Source organism: Toxorhynchites rutilus, chromosome 3, assembly GCF_029784135.1.
Source record: "Toxorhynchites rutilus septentrionalis strain SRP chromosome 3, ASM2978413v1, whole genome shotgun sequence".
NCBI classification, from domain to species: domain Eukaryota; kingdom Metazoa; phylum Arthropoda; class Insecta; order Diptera; family Culicidae; genus Toxorhynchites; species Toxorhynchites rutilus.
In genome coordinates, this window is record NC_073746.1 from 143,525,908 (window position 1) to 143,543,121 (window position 17,214).

General features: G+C 38.7%; 1 protein-coding gene across 3 annotated transcripts in view; it reads right to left on the bottom strand.

Moving 5' to 3' along the window:
* LOC129775259 (MPN domain-containing protein CG4751) overlaps positions 1 to 17,214 on the bottom strand; it is a 71,603-nt gene that overhangs the window by 46,519 nt on the left and 7,870 nt on the right. Inside the window, exons 8-9 of one of the 3 annotated variants that reach the window (XR_008742902.1) lie at positions 9,514 to 10,062; positions 8,162 to 9,446 (exon numbers count right to left, since the gene is read on the bottom strand). The exons of 1 other annotated variant lie outside the window; for it this stretch is intronic. The gene's annotated coding sequence lies outside the window, so the exon portion shown is untranslated. Of the gene's footprint in view, positions 1 to 8,160; positions 10,063 to 17,214 lie in introns of those variants that run through there. One more of the 3 variants, XM_055779770.1, reaches the window with a different exon arrangement.

The following is a 17,214-nucleotide window of genomic DNA, read 5'->3' on the forward strand; positions in this document are numbered from 1 at the left end:
GTTTCGTCAGCATCTGGGTGTACAGTTTCCGGGCCCGTTACTTTCCCACCGTATTTTGCCGTTCGTCATGATTTGGAGCTTTCTGCATTTTGTACGTATGCAGTCCCTTGATCAAGATTCCTCGCTGACAAGTTCTCTATTGTATCAATATTTTAAGGCCAGTGTACGAAATACTCCGAAAACGAGAGATATTATCGACCGCACGTTGCCTGTTGCTTATATACATAGAAAAACATAGCGATTCGACATAGTCAGATAGAAATCGCTTGTAAAGTTGCAAGGTGATTTCTCCGTTTCTGCTGTTCGATATCGGTTTGACTGCCAGGTCAGCAACTCGCACAGTGCAAACACTTCCACCGAGGTTATAATGGTTTTCTTACTGCATTCAGCATTTCATCTTTGCTAGTCCGCAACGGTTGATATGCTAGTTATGCCTTGGATATTCAGATCTTAAGAATCAAAGTTTGTCAGTAGTTGGCCCAAACTGATCTAAAAAATTCGTAATATGTGTTTATACACCACTATAAAAGATTCCCAGATATATTTCAAGCTATTGCACATTTGCATTACAACTACGATGTTATTCGAAGTTCTCCAAAATACCACGTTCGCCCAAATTTCTAGACGCCATGAATATGATGCCAGGACAGTATAATCCATTCATCTAATGATGCCTGTTTCACTCAGAATATTGTTGTCCTGATAGTTTAATGAGACATTACTTGGATAAGAGACCATTCACAGTAGAAGAGGTAGTGTACGCTATTACATCCATAATTAGATAATTCAATGAACCCTCCAGCTGACTTCTACAGTTGAACTTATCCGGTTCTCCGTGACCTATGAATCCGCCCCTTTCGCTTTGTCTGCTCTGCTAGCGTTAACAAAAGACACCCGAAAATAATCCGAACAATCGGTACCATTCAAATGGAACATACCATAGCTGATTGCATAACAGAACGAATAGGTCTACTGCTAGCCTTATTATGTTTTGTTTGCTTATTATACCCTGTTATCCAACTATAGCCAATGAAGTTTGTTATAATTTCATACGATAACACTAAATTCAACTTTAGCAATAGATAAATAATTCATTGGATTTAGAATAAAACTGCAATCTGCTTTTTTGTTTAAACGAGCTTTTCTGTTGTTCCTACTTTTGTTAATTTACCTTATATTTATACTCTGTTCAATTCCTACGTACAATACACGCCATTCTTATTAACCGTTTGCTCATCTTAGCGTTAATTAAAGGTTTAATCGAGAAAGCGAAGGTATAAATAGTAAGAAAAGTTTAGGATAAAGCCGTTTTCAGAACAACAGTTTCTCATTGCGCGGTAAGCCGTTTCAATGAAGTTTGAACGAGAAAAGATTGTAGCGGAAAGAAACGAAATGTGAGAAAGAGAAAGAAAAAAACACATTAGACTAAACGATGCGTCAACATCGCAAAAAAAGGGAAACATTATCATTCAATTCACAGTTTTTGGGGAACTCATGTCAAAAAATCTTTAAGAAAACAACTGCAAAAAATTCTATAAGAAATTAAACAAGAGACAGTAGGTTAATTTTAGGCAAATTTTTGGAACATTTGGACATTAAAAATAAAGAAAAGATTTCTCAAAATACAACGCAAAAACTTCTTAGACTATTAGTTTGTGTCAATGCAACTTGGCTACAATATTTAGAGGTTAAAGAAAAAAAAAACAGTAATCCAACAAGAACCAGTCTCGATTGTAGGGAGAATTAAACAGAGTGTATTGGCTAGTTTTTAATTTAGTTTATCACTTTTGGGCAATACGGAATAAGTGAATGTTCCGGTGGCTATCGCATGCCTCAGTTTGAAGGATAACACGCATTGAAAGGAATGCTAAACTAGGGCTTAGATGTAAAAGTGGTATCTTTTAAGTATGCAGAACAAACGGTACATTGTGGAAATTTTATTCTAACAGCTACAGAAAGGAAAACAACACTTAAACACTAAATTTAAAAAATTAACAACAAGAGAATTAAACCGGAAACACTGTGTTCAATTTACGACTCTGAATTCATACATTGATATTGATCAGCTTTACTTTTTATTGTAACAGATAAAATAAAAGAAAATGCGAAATATATTACAAAAACAATGTGTTTTTATTTCACAACACGCAATATAATGTTTGAAAGAAATCACCTTTTGTGGTATCCGAAACGATGATACTTGTTTCATATAATGGCAAACCCGATCGAGTGGAGCATCGGAACGGAGCGGATGTTATGCTTTATGTCGTAGAATTGTGTCTTTTGAGAACAATATAGAGATACAGGTTGAAAAATTACTAGGCTCACGAGAGAGCAAATAGACATAAATAAAATGTCTTCAATTTTCACAAAACCATCGTACGATTTGCAGAAAATAGCAAACCACAAAAATTGGTCCCAGTAGGTTTGACAAATGGAAAAATAATAGAACATATGAAACAGTTCAACCGATAAAACTAACAAACACGGAACTGTAAAATTTAGAAGATTGTCAATGGAAGACCCTGTGACTGAACCCTCGATCGTCCGCCTAATAAGCGAAGACGCAACACACGACTTCTGTCGCTCTTGGATCTACGATATAAATTTGGTCAGCTGATTGTCCTCCCAAAAAAGTAAAAGTAGGAATTTTAAGAGTGGCTACACAGTCTTTATTATCTTAATTCATCATTATATCATAAATGTTTTGAATATGGACATCAGGAACTAAAAAGAATATATTTTTTGTTGTTGTATTAAAATGACTTTCAGCCCTTTGGTTAGTTCGTCACTCGGACCAATGGCTTTACTTTCATTCCGAAGGAGGAATGTTGTGAGTGAGAATTTAACTCGTGACCTTTAGCGTTAGAGATACGGATTTAACCCACAGCGAGATCACGCCCAACAGAAAAAATGCTACAGCTGCTCTGGAAGGCAGAAAAGGTAAGTAGGGGAACCGCGAGTAAGACGGACAGTGGGAGTATGATGAACAGGTGGTTGATTTGTATAGTTGCTTTATGAATTTCAAATTTCTGTTGATGGGAACCCCTTCTACATGCTATTCTAGAATATATAAACCATCCTATGACAATGAATACTGATCAAAAGTGAAACAGGGAAACAAAAACCGAAAATCAAACAAGATTCCGCGTGTGGATGTAATTTTTGCGGCTTCGATATCAAGCATTTTGAGTGATTTAAATGCAAAATTGAATTCGCTGATGGTTATATTTCGGTTTGTGAGTAGACAGAGAAGCGATATTCGGTATGTACGGAAAAGTAAATTCTATCGGAAGTGGTAAATTTAAATTATTGAAATAATTGCACTGGTGGGGTTGAAATGGACAGTCACATCCATAATCACATCCAATGTATGATGGAAAGTGAAGGGAATAATATTGAACTCTTTTTATGTTGCTTTCTCTTTTCGTTCTATTTCAGTTACTGGACGCACAAACACTGAAAGAGAGCGAAATTATTCCTCTCGCAAGTGATAAACTTCTACGCTTCGTATATTATTAACCTGTCCATATTCCCCCCACTAAAGGGTGTGTCACATCAAATTGCATCACGGAAAAAACGCTGTAGAAATTCGCCCAGTAGACCGATCCTTTTGAAAATATTTTAGACAGTAAAATAAAAACTATTAAACAACTTTTGGCATTTTCTTTTTATTCATACAGGGTGGGCCATTTAAAGTGGAAGGATTTGTTTTTGCAATAGCAAAGTAAAGAAGTGGAATTTTAAATATTTTTTTTTTTAAATTCATTTATTTTGGTCCAAGGAGATTTGTTCTAACTACTTTTTGATTATGATATCTCGTAAATGACCGCTTCTGGCCTTGACCGCAAAATGTGCCCTTTTTTCGGCATTTTCCATCACTTTGCCCAATGTTTCGGCCGATATGGCAGCAATTTCTTGTCGGATATTGTCTTTCAGCGCAGCCAGGGTCCTGGGTTTACCAGTGTATACCTTGGATTTTAAATATCCCCATAAAAAAAAGTCAGGAGGCGTCAAATCAGGTGATCTCGGTGGCCAGTCATAATCGCCGTTTTTCGATATTAATCTTCCGGGGAACATTTCGATGGTCCATTTCGCAAAATCAAGTCGACGTGGTAAGTCAGATGGGTTAAGTTGTTGAGCCATTTGAATTTTATACGGAAACATTTTCAAATCAACACGAATTATGCGTCGGAGAGTGGTTCGAGCGATGCCTAACTCTTGCGAACGATGGCGACCTGATGTCGATGGAGTCTCTGCAACACTGGCTCGAACGGCATCAATATTCTCGTCGAAACGTCTTGGTCGTTGTCTGGACAGATGACTGGCATTACCAACACTACAAGACGATATAAATTTGGCATATAATCGACGTATAGTGTTATCTCCAGGCGATGTTTTAACTTTATTTTTATTTTTCCACGCACGTTTAGTTAACACAATTGAGAAGTTATTTTGAATGTACAACTGAACAATTTCAGCGCGTTGTTTAGGTGTGTATTGTTCCATGGTTAAAATTGTACTGAAATGACGCTTCCAACGCGGTATGACATTTGTTAATCTGACATCTCTGTCAAAAGTTATGGGGTTGACAGATGCTTCCACTTTAAATGGCCCACCCTGTACTTCGAGCCCAAGCCCGTATGCTCGCACCTTCCTCTTTACCCCGTCCATAAGGTTCTGTACGTCAGGTTGTAGTTTTTTTTGAACAGAAATCCATTTTCTCTTGAAGTTCGCCTCCGATTTGACAACTTTTGGGTTCTTCCGGAGGGCCTGCTTCATAATCGCCCAATATTTCTCTATTGGGCGAAGCTCCGGCACGTTGGGCGGGTTCATTTCCTTTGGCACGAAGGTGATCCCGTTGGTTTCGTACCACTCCAACACGTCCTTTGAATAGTGGCATGAAGCGAGATCCGGCCAGAAGATGGTCGGGCCCTCGTGCTGCTTCAATAGTGGTAGTAAGCGCTTTTGTAGGCACTCCTTAAGGTAAACCTGCCCGTTTACCGTGCCGGTCATCACGAAGGGGGCGCTCCGCTTTCCGCAAGAGAAGATCGCTTGCCACACCATGTACTTTTTGGCAAACTTGGATAGTTTCTGCTTGCGAATCTCCTCCGGAACGCTGAATTTGTCCTCTGCGGAGAAGAACAACAGGCCCGGCAGCTGACGAAAGTCCGCTTTGACGTAGGTTTCGTCGTCCATTACCAGGCAATGCGGCTTCGTCAGCATTTCGGTGTACAGCTTCCGGGCTCGCGTCTTCCCCACCATGTTTTGCCTTTCGTCGCGGTTAGGAGCCTTCTGAACCTTGTATGTACGCAGGCCCTCCCGCTGCTTGGTCCGCTGGACGAATGAACTTGACAAATTCAGCTTATTGGCGACATCCCGGACCGAACTTCTCGGATCACGTCTAAACTGCTTAACTACGCACTTGTGATCTTTTTCACTGACGGAGCATCCATTTTTGCCGTTCTTCACCTTCCGGTCGATGGTTAGGTTCTCGAAGTATCGTTTTAGTACTCTGCTGACCGTGGATTGGACGATTCCCAGCATCTTACCGATGTCCCGATGTGACAACTCCGGATTCTCGAAATGAGTGCACAGGATTAATTCACGACGCTCTTTTTCGTTCGACGACATTTTTCCAAATTCACGAAAAATTGACAGTGAAGCATGGCCAACGTGATCTATACACTCTTATCTGATTATAAGCGAAAGCTGAAGTTATAATTCCTAAAAATTAAATTTCTACAGCGTTTTTTCCGTGATGCAATTTGATGTGACACAGCCTTTACATGTCCATTATACACGCATCTATAAAAATGTTCTACTTTTCGGCTTGTTTTAATTTCAATAAAAAACATGAAAAAACACATCTTTATAAAACATTTGGCCAATTATTTCGAAAACCATTATATTGAACTGTAAGAAACTGCTTTTAAGTTTTGGAAAACATGAGTTTTCAAAGATATAATTGAAGTTTTCCTTAACATGTCCGTCTTGCCCCTATCTCCTCTAAGTAGATAGAAAAAAATATAGGAGGTTGTGTTCAAGACCCGACCGCATTGTTGACGTAAAACTACGCTGCAGTTTAATGCAAGTCGCTTGTTTATAACTGCGGATATTATTTTATAATGGTTTAAAAAATTTTTAAATAACCATTCAACCAGTTTGGTCGCCCTGAAATGTTTTTTTTTATTGTAGAATCATTTGACGATAACTGTTTGATGATTCATTCTTGTGCTCGCAGAAAACGAAACATGTTCGAGATAAACGAAGCTGTCATCCTTAGTGGAGAAAGTTTTGCTACTGGCAAGCGAAACCAAATCACATACAACATTCCAGAACGACATTTACTTTCATGGTGACTAAATAAGCGAAATAAACTCTATCTGCACGCAAACCCAAATAAATTAATGACTTATTATAACTTATTGAATAACTTGGTATTCCCCAAATAATGTTATTGGGTGCACAACCTTAACACCTGCTTCATCATAGCGTCAGTTCAAAGCATCGATGTAATGTCAAAGGCACCAACGAAACCTTTATGATGACGGAAACAAATAAACAAATAACAAATAATAATACCAGCTGCTTGGAAAAAAGCTGAATATTTGCCTCAGCAGAGATTCATTACTAATACCCTAGCGTAAATAATCTCCCCTCCTTGTTTATATTTATCATTACAAATGGGGTTTCAGCGTAGCGAAGATGCACTATTTTTACGTACGGGTTATGAAGCACGCACGTACGCACACAAATATACATATATCGATGGCTTGAAGCAACTAAATATACACAGAAGCCCTTTCTATTAATATTGCCAGTCTAGATTAGCTTAGCTGTCATCCTTTGTGGAGAGAGTTTTCCTATCGTCATGCGAAACCAAATTACTGACAAAATTCCAGAACATTTATTTTCTTGCCTATCTTGATGATTCCCCACACAATTGTATAGCTCAAAACATCAATGCAATGGCGTCAGTTTGATGCAATGATTACAATACCAGAGACATCCGCGAGTGAGTAATTCAGTCGCGTCCACAGCTCAGTTCGAAACGAAGACATGTGATGGCGCAAAACAAGGAAGAACAAGCGATGTTCATTGTATCGTATCTAGAACGATACTGAAAGTTTGCCTTTCCTTGTTGAATTAAAGAGACTTCAAACTTCTTCGGTTCATTCGTCTCTAGCCTTCAAAAATGCTCTTGGAAAACTCTACTCTTTCCTCATATTACTCCTCCACTCCCATTACCTTGAGAGAACCATTCGATCCCTCGCTGTCCAGCTCGCCCAGCAACGGTGTTGTCCAGTCGGTGTCCTCACGAAGAATGAAGTTTGCCTCAGCAAAATCCACTGTTTATACTCTAGGCAAATATTCCCCTTCGTTCTTCTTCTTTTCCTTTTTTCACGGAGACTTTACATCTTACGATTTCCCCTTCGTTGCTCGTGGATAAGTTGCTCATTATTGACAGCTCTATTCTCGGAAAGCATACAAATGGACACAATCGGCCTTATTCTGCGTGGCGTGTGAGGTGAGATGACAATTGTCACTTATGTCACGCGATTCCACCAGGCGTATGCCGTGAGAAATCTCACTTGAATGAACTCTCACTTTATTCCCGCTCTCAAATATACGTGACGATTGTCACATGAACTGGGATTTCTAGGTGACAATCGTCGACATGTCTTGAGGTGTCGACAGTGCATGAAAACAAATGAAAAAAGGAAGAGGAATAATAAGTGTTTTTTTGGGTCGTATAGAATCGATAGTAGGGGAAAAGGGGGGAATTTGGGCCACCTAAGCAAATCACCTAATATCTCCAAACCAATACGGTCTAAATTAAAAACGTCACATTGTACACTGAGCTATACTTGTTTTCTCTCAATCATCAATGTTTGATAATCATATTAAGCTTTAAACTATCAAATATATAGTAAAACAAAAGTGATGTTTTTTGGACATTAAATTTTGATGAGGGGTGATTTGGTCCATCTGTGGGGTGATTTGGTCCATCAGTGGGGTGATTTGGTCATAGTTGTCGATCATATGAATAATGTTAAAAATGTGTGTGTTTCATCGAAAAAACATACTTATGTTTATGTCAAGTAATTCAGGATTCTATTTCAATGAGTAACAGTGTTCTGGAATTGATACCAGGTGTCTTGGTCAGAAGCCAGACCAGAAAAATTGCATAGAATCCATGCAATTCCTTTTTCACATTTTATGGCATTACCCAAATTTTTTTTATTTCAAAATAATTTCGAAGTTATCCGTTTATAATACCATGTTCTTTATTATTATTTAACATGACTTGGCACTCTTTCATTTCATTTCACATTGATTTACAACATACATATGGGGCATGTTACGCTTTCATTCTCTGTGCATTGATTGTGATACCATACTTTACAACTAATGCACAGCATCCACCCTAATTGGGACTGACTGAATAATGCTGCGCAATACTCGCATAAAACATCCTCTGTGACATCCGAATCCATTCCCTTCCTTTTACGATTTCTCTTCGGAACAACTTTTTTCTGGACTTTACGCATAGCTTTGATCGACTTTTGAACTTCAGCTTCTAACAAACTTTTACGATGACTTGTTGCTGTCAACTCGCAAGATTTATCAGGTATTCGCTTCCTGTCATTTGATGCAATTGCTTTCGGTAGAGGAATGATGTCTGACGGGCCAACTTCGAAAGAATCATCCGCAGCATCCACAGCTTGATCAACACCGTCGAATTGGGTTTGATCGTGGGAAGATATCGTTTCAGTTTCTGGTTGATTAGTAACTTCTGCGGGTGCAAAATCGTCCACTTCGAATATTTCCCGATTGAATGGACAGATTCCTGTAGCAGAAAAACCGTTCGCAGCTATCATTTGTGTCGCTGCACGCGGAAAAGCGATTCCGACCAAACCCGCTATGTCGTATTGTGTAACTGCTTTGCCTGGAGTTTTCTTCAAAAGTAAGCCGGTAGCATCTCCGTAGAACTTTTTGAAAGGACCCATGAAGCTTACGTCCAACGGCTGCATACGATGACTGCAATGAGGTGGAAGCACGATTACTACAACGTGCATCTTTGCAGCAGTTTCACAAAAATCGAAATTCTTGCTGTGGGAAGAATGACCGTCAAGAATCAACAGAAGAGGGCGTTCCGATGTGGGTCGTGCATGTTGCACAAAATGCTTGAACCATTCCGAAAACAATTCTGTGGTCATGTATCCAGAAGGATTACAAGCAAATGTTGTACCGTGAGGAGCACCAGTTTTCAATTGATCGTTCATTCTCATGCGGGGGAAGATTATCATTGGTGGTATGTAATGTCCCGACGCAGACATACACATTACCACTGTCGTCGACTCGCCTCTTTCCGCACTTGTTATGATGCCCACACGCTTCTGGCCTTTCTTTGCAGCTATTTTTATGCTGCTGTTTGGAACCTTGCGAACCAAAAACAGAATATTAAATTCATATTAAGAAAAATAAAATAAAATAGTTTTATACTACCGTGGAAACACTCGTTTCATCAACATTATAAATTTGTGATGGTGTGTATTGCATTACATTCAATTTGCTCTCAAGAACATCGAAAAACCGTTGGACTGATGGTTTATTGAATGCTCTAGCTCTTGCTACTGATGTTCCTTCTGGCGTTCGCATTGAAATTGTTGGATGGCGCTTCATGAATCCGATGAACCAATCTCTTCCGGCTAAGCGAGTTTTTGGATTGAACGGATGAGGAAGTCTATTTTTTTCGGCTAATTCAAATGCCATTTTCCGGATATCACGTGCCGTCAAACCATATAGCCGACTTTGCAGGTTGAGAACATGGTTGAGCATCTCCTGTTCCTGCTGGGAAGAGAAAACGGTTCTGTGTGTTTCTTCGGATGCGGCCGACGAATTTTGCACAATTCTCATCAATGTTGTTCGAGGAATTGCAAACACTCTCGATGCTTTGCGCAGAGAAAATCCGTCCTTGATGGCCTGCGTTGCCTTTTCAAGTTCCCCCTCCTTCCAACGTTGTCTGTCCATCTTTTTTTTGTATTTCCGCGGCATCTGGAATCAATTAGACCAAAAAAAGCTTTAAACTTGTAGGACCAATTCACCCCACATAAACGTGACCATGTCACCCCACACATCATGCGAAAATTTAAATGCAAATTATTTCATTTGTTGTTATCAAACTTACAGTTTTTCTGCATCAAATAATTCCTCTTCTGTAGACGAACCGAAATGTACTGCACAATACGCGAAAAGTTTGTATAATCAGTGGGAAAAAACCTTAAAACCACGATTGAAAAACTTCTAATTTCATTCAATCAAAGTGCTTGTTTTGTTTATTTCCCGTTTCTCTCCACCTGTCAAATTTTACCAAGGTTTTTTTGCGTTAGGTACGTACGGTTCAACAATAAAAGGAAATACCGTTATAAAAAATCCAAATTGAGCCGTATTTTTTGAGATAAAGGGGTGGTCCAAATCACCCCATATGTCCAAATCACCCCATGTTACCCTAATGGTATTATATGTATCAATAAATTCAATTTATCTTCAATTTTCACAGTACGAAAGACAAATTGCAAGTAGTTTGTTTTTTTTTGTGAAAGCGGTAGTGAGTCTGTTATTCCTCAATTGGACGAATAAGCACACCGAAATTATTTTCATTTCATGAAATCTATTTATTTTCTCTAAAATATATCTATCATATGGGTCTTGTGTTTCATCTATCTATCCGCGAGTCATCGTCACCGAACTGCATATCCATTTCAGAAGCCGTGGTATATGCCCGAGCCGGAGCCAAAGCAACAATTTAACACTGAGAGTGCAGAGAGCAGCAGCAACTACGACCAAAACAAACAAAAATGCTAAACTTTACAGGATGCCATCAACTGTTTCACCAAATCTAAATCAAATACCTGCAAATTCGGCAGAATGTCCTGATACACTAACAACAGGCCAGGTTAAATCAGATCTATAGATACGGTACTGACTGCAGCAAAACAAATATCTGACCTCTCTGAGCGAAACAAATAAAATTCTGGGATGCCAGATGTTTTTTCTCAAATATATGCGATAAAAATCTGAAATATTTGTAAATATGTGCTAATGTCTGACATACTGACCAGCTTCGTTTATCATATGGAATCAATAATGTTTTGTCACTATTTTAAATAGCCTGCAGCAGGAATAAAAGGTTGTGATAAAAGTTTAATGTCTGCAAATTCGTGAACACATGTGCGAATGTGGCATCTCTGATCAGATTTGGCAACCAGCAGAATGAACGCCTTGTCACTTGCTGTTCATCCTCTCACATACATCAAATGAACCTCTCACGGCATCCGAAACGACTGTAGGAATAGAGTGAGGAGAGTTGCGTGATGGTGATGTGACAATTGTCATCTCACCTCACACGCCGCGTAGAATCAGGCCGAATAAATGTATGAGGAAATGGGAAAGCTTCCAATTTTCATCAATTTAAACCATATACAGACTATGGGATTGTAATGTATAGCATATCAAACAAATCTTAGGGAATTTCCGATTCGTTTGGTATGTAAATCGCCAGAATCCATTCACGGCAAAAATAGTTATTAACGGTCACTTTATTTCATAAAAACGTGACCCGTTTTCTGTGCCTAATGAAAAGACGTAGTTCTACGTCAAAAATATGAAGAAAGTGCCCACTGCCTGAATTGTAAAAGGGCCATCGATCAAGCAGCACAAAATGGGGAAGTATCAGAAGAAATTTAACATCTTGAATTGATTTTAATGTATTCTATGTGGACGCTTAAAATGAGTTGAACACAGGAAAGTTAGTCATACCTAGATAACAGCACAATTCAGAATCGTAGCGACAAAAATACAACACATATGGTGTCCAATAAGAGGCGAGATGATCAGATTTCCAGATTGATCAAAACCACGAAAGAGAAAAATGAAAAAATTAAATGTTTAGAGTTAAAATCTATCATCAAAACGACCGTTGTACATCTCTTCTAATCTATCCAAAACGAATTACGGCTGACCGAAAGTCAACCGAATGTGACTTTGAATCAAAATCAGAGAACGAAATGGATGAAGTGGTGTACTTGTTTGAAAATGAAATGGAAGCAAACATAACCAATTAACTTTACTCGCCGAATCTAAATCTCAGAACGTCATCAAAGGTGACCCACGCTTCAACATGCACCCATATTGAATAGACGAGTGGTTTCAAATCCAGACTGCTTTGAGGCCAAATATTTTTCGGCTAAAATGACATGTTCTCCTTCAGTCAGGTTTGAGTCCTATGACATGGGATCCATCTTGCTGGAAAACTATTTCCTTATGTTCATCGAGGGTTTCCTGAATCCACGGAAGCATTCAATTCTTCAAAATCCCCATGTAGACTTCACTTTTACACCTGTTTTTATGAATTCAGCGCAACCGCTCCAAAAACCATCCAAGAGGGATCCAAAAACCTCCAGAGGGATCTTTGGGGGTAAACCTAAATTTTAAATTCTTTGGAACATCCTCAGTTTTCAGGGATGAAATATACTTGCGGCCCTTGGTTGTCAATTATTCGGTTTCCGTGGACATGGTCCAACAAGAATAGAATAGAAGATTACAAGAAGATTTTTTTTTCTTTTGAAACAAACTGGTCACTTTCTCTTTGCGTACATTTTACCGATATAGCGTATATTGCACCACTACATTGTTTACATAACTTGGCAGATAATGTTGAAAGATTTGGTTACAATCCTCGAAAATATGCCAAAAATTGACAAAAACTACCCAAAAGTGAGTCAATATTATAATCACTTTTTGCTAACTTTCGACTCTCATACAAGATTGGACCCTATTAACATCGGAAATCTGTCTCTCGATTGCATCTTCGGAATTAATCCAACTACAGTGGAAAGTAGATAACGAAACATTGTCCCATGTTGATAATCTCCGCAATCAGTAGTCCAAAACTACAACAATGTCGGAAAAGACAAAGTTCACAAAACTTACTTTTCAAGAAATCCATTGTAACGCGCAAGTAGCACCGTCTTGTTGAAACCACATATCATTCAAGTTAAGATCTTTCAATTCTGGCCAAAAAAGTCTTCCAACATGTTGCGATAGCGATGGTCAGTGTTTAGTCAGACCTGTGCATATGACTTATGTGCATATGACTTATGATTTCGAGAAAAACAAACATGAAGTTCAGTGTTCTGCAATTTTTGAAGCTTTAAATTTTTTTTATCATTATTGTTCCCAAGGGGGGTCTCCGTAGCCACATAGGTTGCGTGTTCGCTTACTAAGCGATCGATCGTGAGTTCAAAACTGAGGGCCCTCACCTTGACCATCTCTATGCTGTTATAGAATAACTACGTCCACACAATAATCATCAGCGATGGAAATCGATTCAGTGGCGGAATCCTGGCTTCTCTATACATATGCAAGCTCTGCTTGCAACAAGAAAAAACATCGGGCTGTTGTGCTATAAATAACACAACAATACAACAACTGTCTCCGTTGTCCGGTCTGCTGAAGAATTGAAGAACAAAAGGAATACTACGCCTGAATGGCTACTGTGTAATGTATCATGTGCAATGGTACAGAAGGAATAATTTCACGCCATAAAATGGCTATTGTGTAATGTACAATTTATAGATACGATAAAACATGTAACATATACACGATTAAAATTCGGCTCTGTTACAGCTAAAACACTAATGAGCCGAAATAAATAAATAAACAAATGAGATATAAAAAAAAATATTCTCAGAAATGTTAGCACAAAAAAATCGTACAAAACACACACACTGCCTGAATAGGTACATAGGGACCGCATAAAAAAGTTTCCCCAAGAAAATAACCCAAATCCTAATGATTTCATTCATGATCAACATTCGATTTTCTTTTTTCACTTCAATAAGCGGATCTTTTTTCACTTGCACATATCGTAAAATCAACTCTTTGCTCCTTTCAATAAGCTCGTACTGATACCTTAACCCTTAGCGAACGAATGCCGCCATACTCGCGACATTGCAAACATTCTAAAAAATCGACTTCCGTTATATTTCAGGAATTCTGTTAGGTTATCCATTTTTTATGCATGCAACGTGATCTGGAGCAAATTAATACATTACATATACACAACTATTCCTTTATTTCAACTCGCATTATTTTTCTGAAATTTTCATTTCATTATCCTTTTGTATGGACATATCCAGAGCACGAAGGTGAAAAACGAGAACCGACTCTACTCTCAGCAGCTTCGCTTCGACTAGAACTGCTTCGATAGTCGCCGCCAACAAAAAGTGACTTGACTAGAAAATGAATTGACTAGCGTTGACTAACGAGGATGACTGGTGAACTATTCCAGCCAGTGTTTATTTTAACTGACTCGACTAATGAATACAAATCTGCCTCTTCATCCAACTAACTTCAATCCACACTTCCATTTCCCCCTGACACTAATTCATACCCGCGTACACAATCTTATTTTTACGTCCATATAAAGAGGAACGAAAACATGATTTCTGATGCAGAAAATAAATCACCCCATCAATGGACGGTTTATTGTCTACCCAACGTGAACTCAAACCAACGAACTTAGACATTTATCAAGTATGCTAGAAGGGTCCTCGCGTTAGTATAAGTTAGTATTAGTGCAAAATAGCGCGCACACACTGCACGTTATTTTATACGTGTAAGTAATTTTCGTGTACGATACAAAAGAATCTAGCTCATCTGTAGCGTATGTCAAGCCACGCTGAACTCGAACATCGATGCATGCACATGTACATGGGAGAGAGAAAGAGAGGAACGAATTAATTTTGGGGGAAGTCACTTCAAAATGCGATGAGGACAATTTGACTGGGAAGAATTAAATGATATAGTCGAGTCGGTAGAGGGAGATAGCGACTAAACGCCGACTGACTGTTCAGTCGTTTTGGCGGAGAAACTGCGTGAAGAAGCCAAAAGTCATTACTAACTGACTATGGATATAGTCAGTCAGTTAGTCAGCTGACTATCCTCAGTTGACTACGACTATGCAGAGCCCTGAACATACCTGTTCATATACTACCTATTTATACTGAAGATCTCCATAAAATCCAATAAAGCCATATTAATTATGCACCTTTTCTCGCTCTAGAAATAAAGCACTTATGCCTTTCCCGTACAACATCGTGTCTCACCCGTGGTGTTCTTGCATAACGTAGGGCGCTAGGACGCTCAGCAGAGTAGTGAAATTACTTGATGTGTGATGTATTAAATAATACGGGAAGGAGTTTCTTAAAAATCTGTCGGCCAACTGGTCATCGTTCTAGAAACTAGAAACTAGAAACCGCACAAAAAAATTGCACAAGATTTTTGATGCATTTTTGGTGCGATCGCACAAAAAATGCATAAAAAACCGCGCAAAAATAGTTTTATTTACGCTAACGAGTTCAATCACATTTCAACAAGGTACCTATTAGCTTCAAGTAAAAGAATTGCACTTTTGGGAGAATTGTAAACTGTAAACTATAAACTAATCGGTGGCTTATGGTTATTATTTACAGTCACCGTTTCGGGGATATTTTTTTTAAATATATGGCATGAACAATATCGACAAAAACACAAGTCGCAGAAAGTTCCTAGAAATCCTTTTATATAATCTTTTTATGCCCCATAAAAAAACAGGGATTTATTCTTAGTTTACGTTACAACAGCATGAAATGTAAAAAAATATATTTGTCTCGAGCATAAAGTTGTGGTATTTTCTGATTGTTACACAAATGCACAATGGTCCAGGGGATGCATTTAAGTGGAAATTAGCATTTAGAGCTTGACAGTTATTCTCTCGACAAAAACTGTCTTAGACAAAGTAGTTACTCATGATAGACCGCTCGTTTTTATGTTGTCAAAAATAGGGTGACCAAAGTTGTCGATGAAATAAAAAATATAACTTTCTTATCTTTATAGATAGAGGTAAACATAGAAAGTGAATTATTCAGAAAAAATTGGTCCGTTCGATAGAGGTTCAACACGTATCAGACTTTCTCCTTCCCACTCAGATATCGATCACAAACTATGAACACTTTTGCTCCTATATTCCGCTTGAAATGTGATCGAACATAGTGATCCCCGATAATCGTTCGATTGATCGATTAATCGAATACTTCCTACAGAAATCGAATATCAATCGAACAAATACTGCGCAGCTAATAATCGAAGCGAATATATTCGATGCAGCATTCACGTCGCAATCTCGCATTTCTTCATCCCATTTAATGTTGTCGAGAAAAGGGATCATTCTAACGAGGTCAGCTTTCCAAAAGTCGTATGAGATGTTTTCTGTGGCGTTTCGAAAAGGAAAAGCCTGGCACAATTTTAGCGATACTTGTAGAGGTGGGTGGTGAATGCAATGTTTCACTAGTGGCTCGGGTGCCTCAAAAATTGAGCAGTTGGAAATTAGCTCCTGACTGAGAAAACATAGATCGAGCAGTCTATGATTCGCATTGGATACACTATTTAGTTGACGGAGGCCTGCAGTACTATAACTATGCAGAAGGGCAGCCGCCAAGGGTCCAATGTTTGAGCAACTCGGTTGAGTATAAAGGAATCCGGCATCGTTTACACACCATTTGAGTGAAGATAGATTGAAATCACCAATAACAAGAATGTCATCGTTTGTACTCATCTTCGATACAATCCAGAGTTTAAAGTCTCTATAATACAATACCTTCCTTCCTTCGATACAATCCAGAAGAGAGAATTTATGTGTTGATTTAGCAATTCAGAATCTCTTACTCGGTCGGGAGGCAGGTATACTACACAGATGAAAACAGATTTTGATTGTAGAGTGAAGGACATCCACAGTTGTTCAACACCAGTGCAATTCGGTGGATGGAGCTGTTGAGATTGAAAAGTTGACCGAATGGCAAGTAAAACTCCACCACCATTATTTTTAGGGCTCGTGTCTCGTGACCGATCAGTGCGATGTAACTCTGTGTTTGCCAAGAGAGCGTGCTGCTTTTAACCATGTCTCCGTGAATGCATAGATGTCGTAACAGTCGTCTGAACAAGCCAATCTGTATTGCGCCACTGACGTGTTGATGCCTCCAACATTCTGGTAATAGATGAGTACGTTATCTTCCAGTGATGTGTTATGGCTACACGGGACACGGTCGCTGTAAAGCGAAGATCCATTATGTGGAGAACAAGATGAATACAATGGATACTTTCCTGATA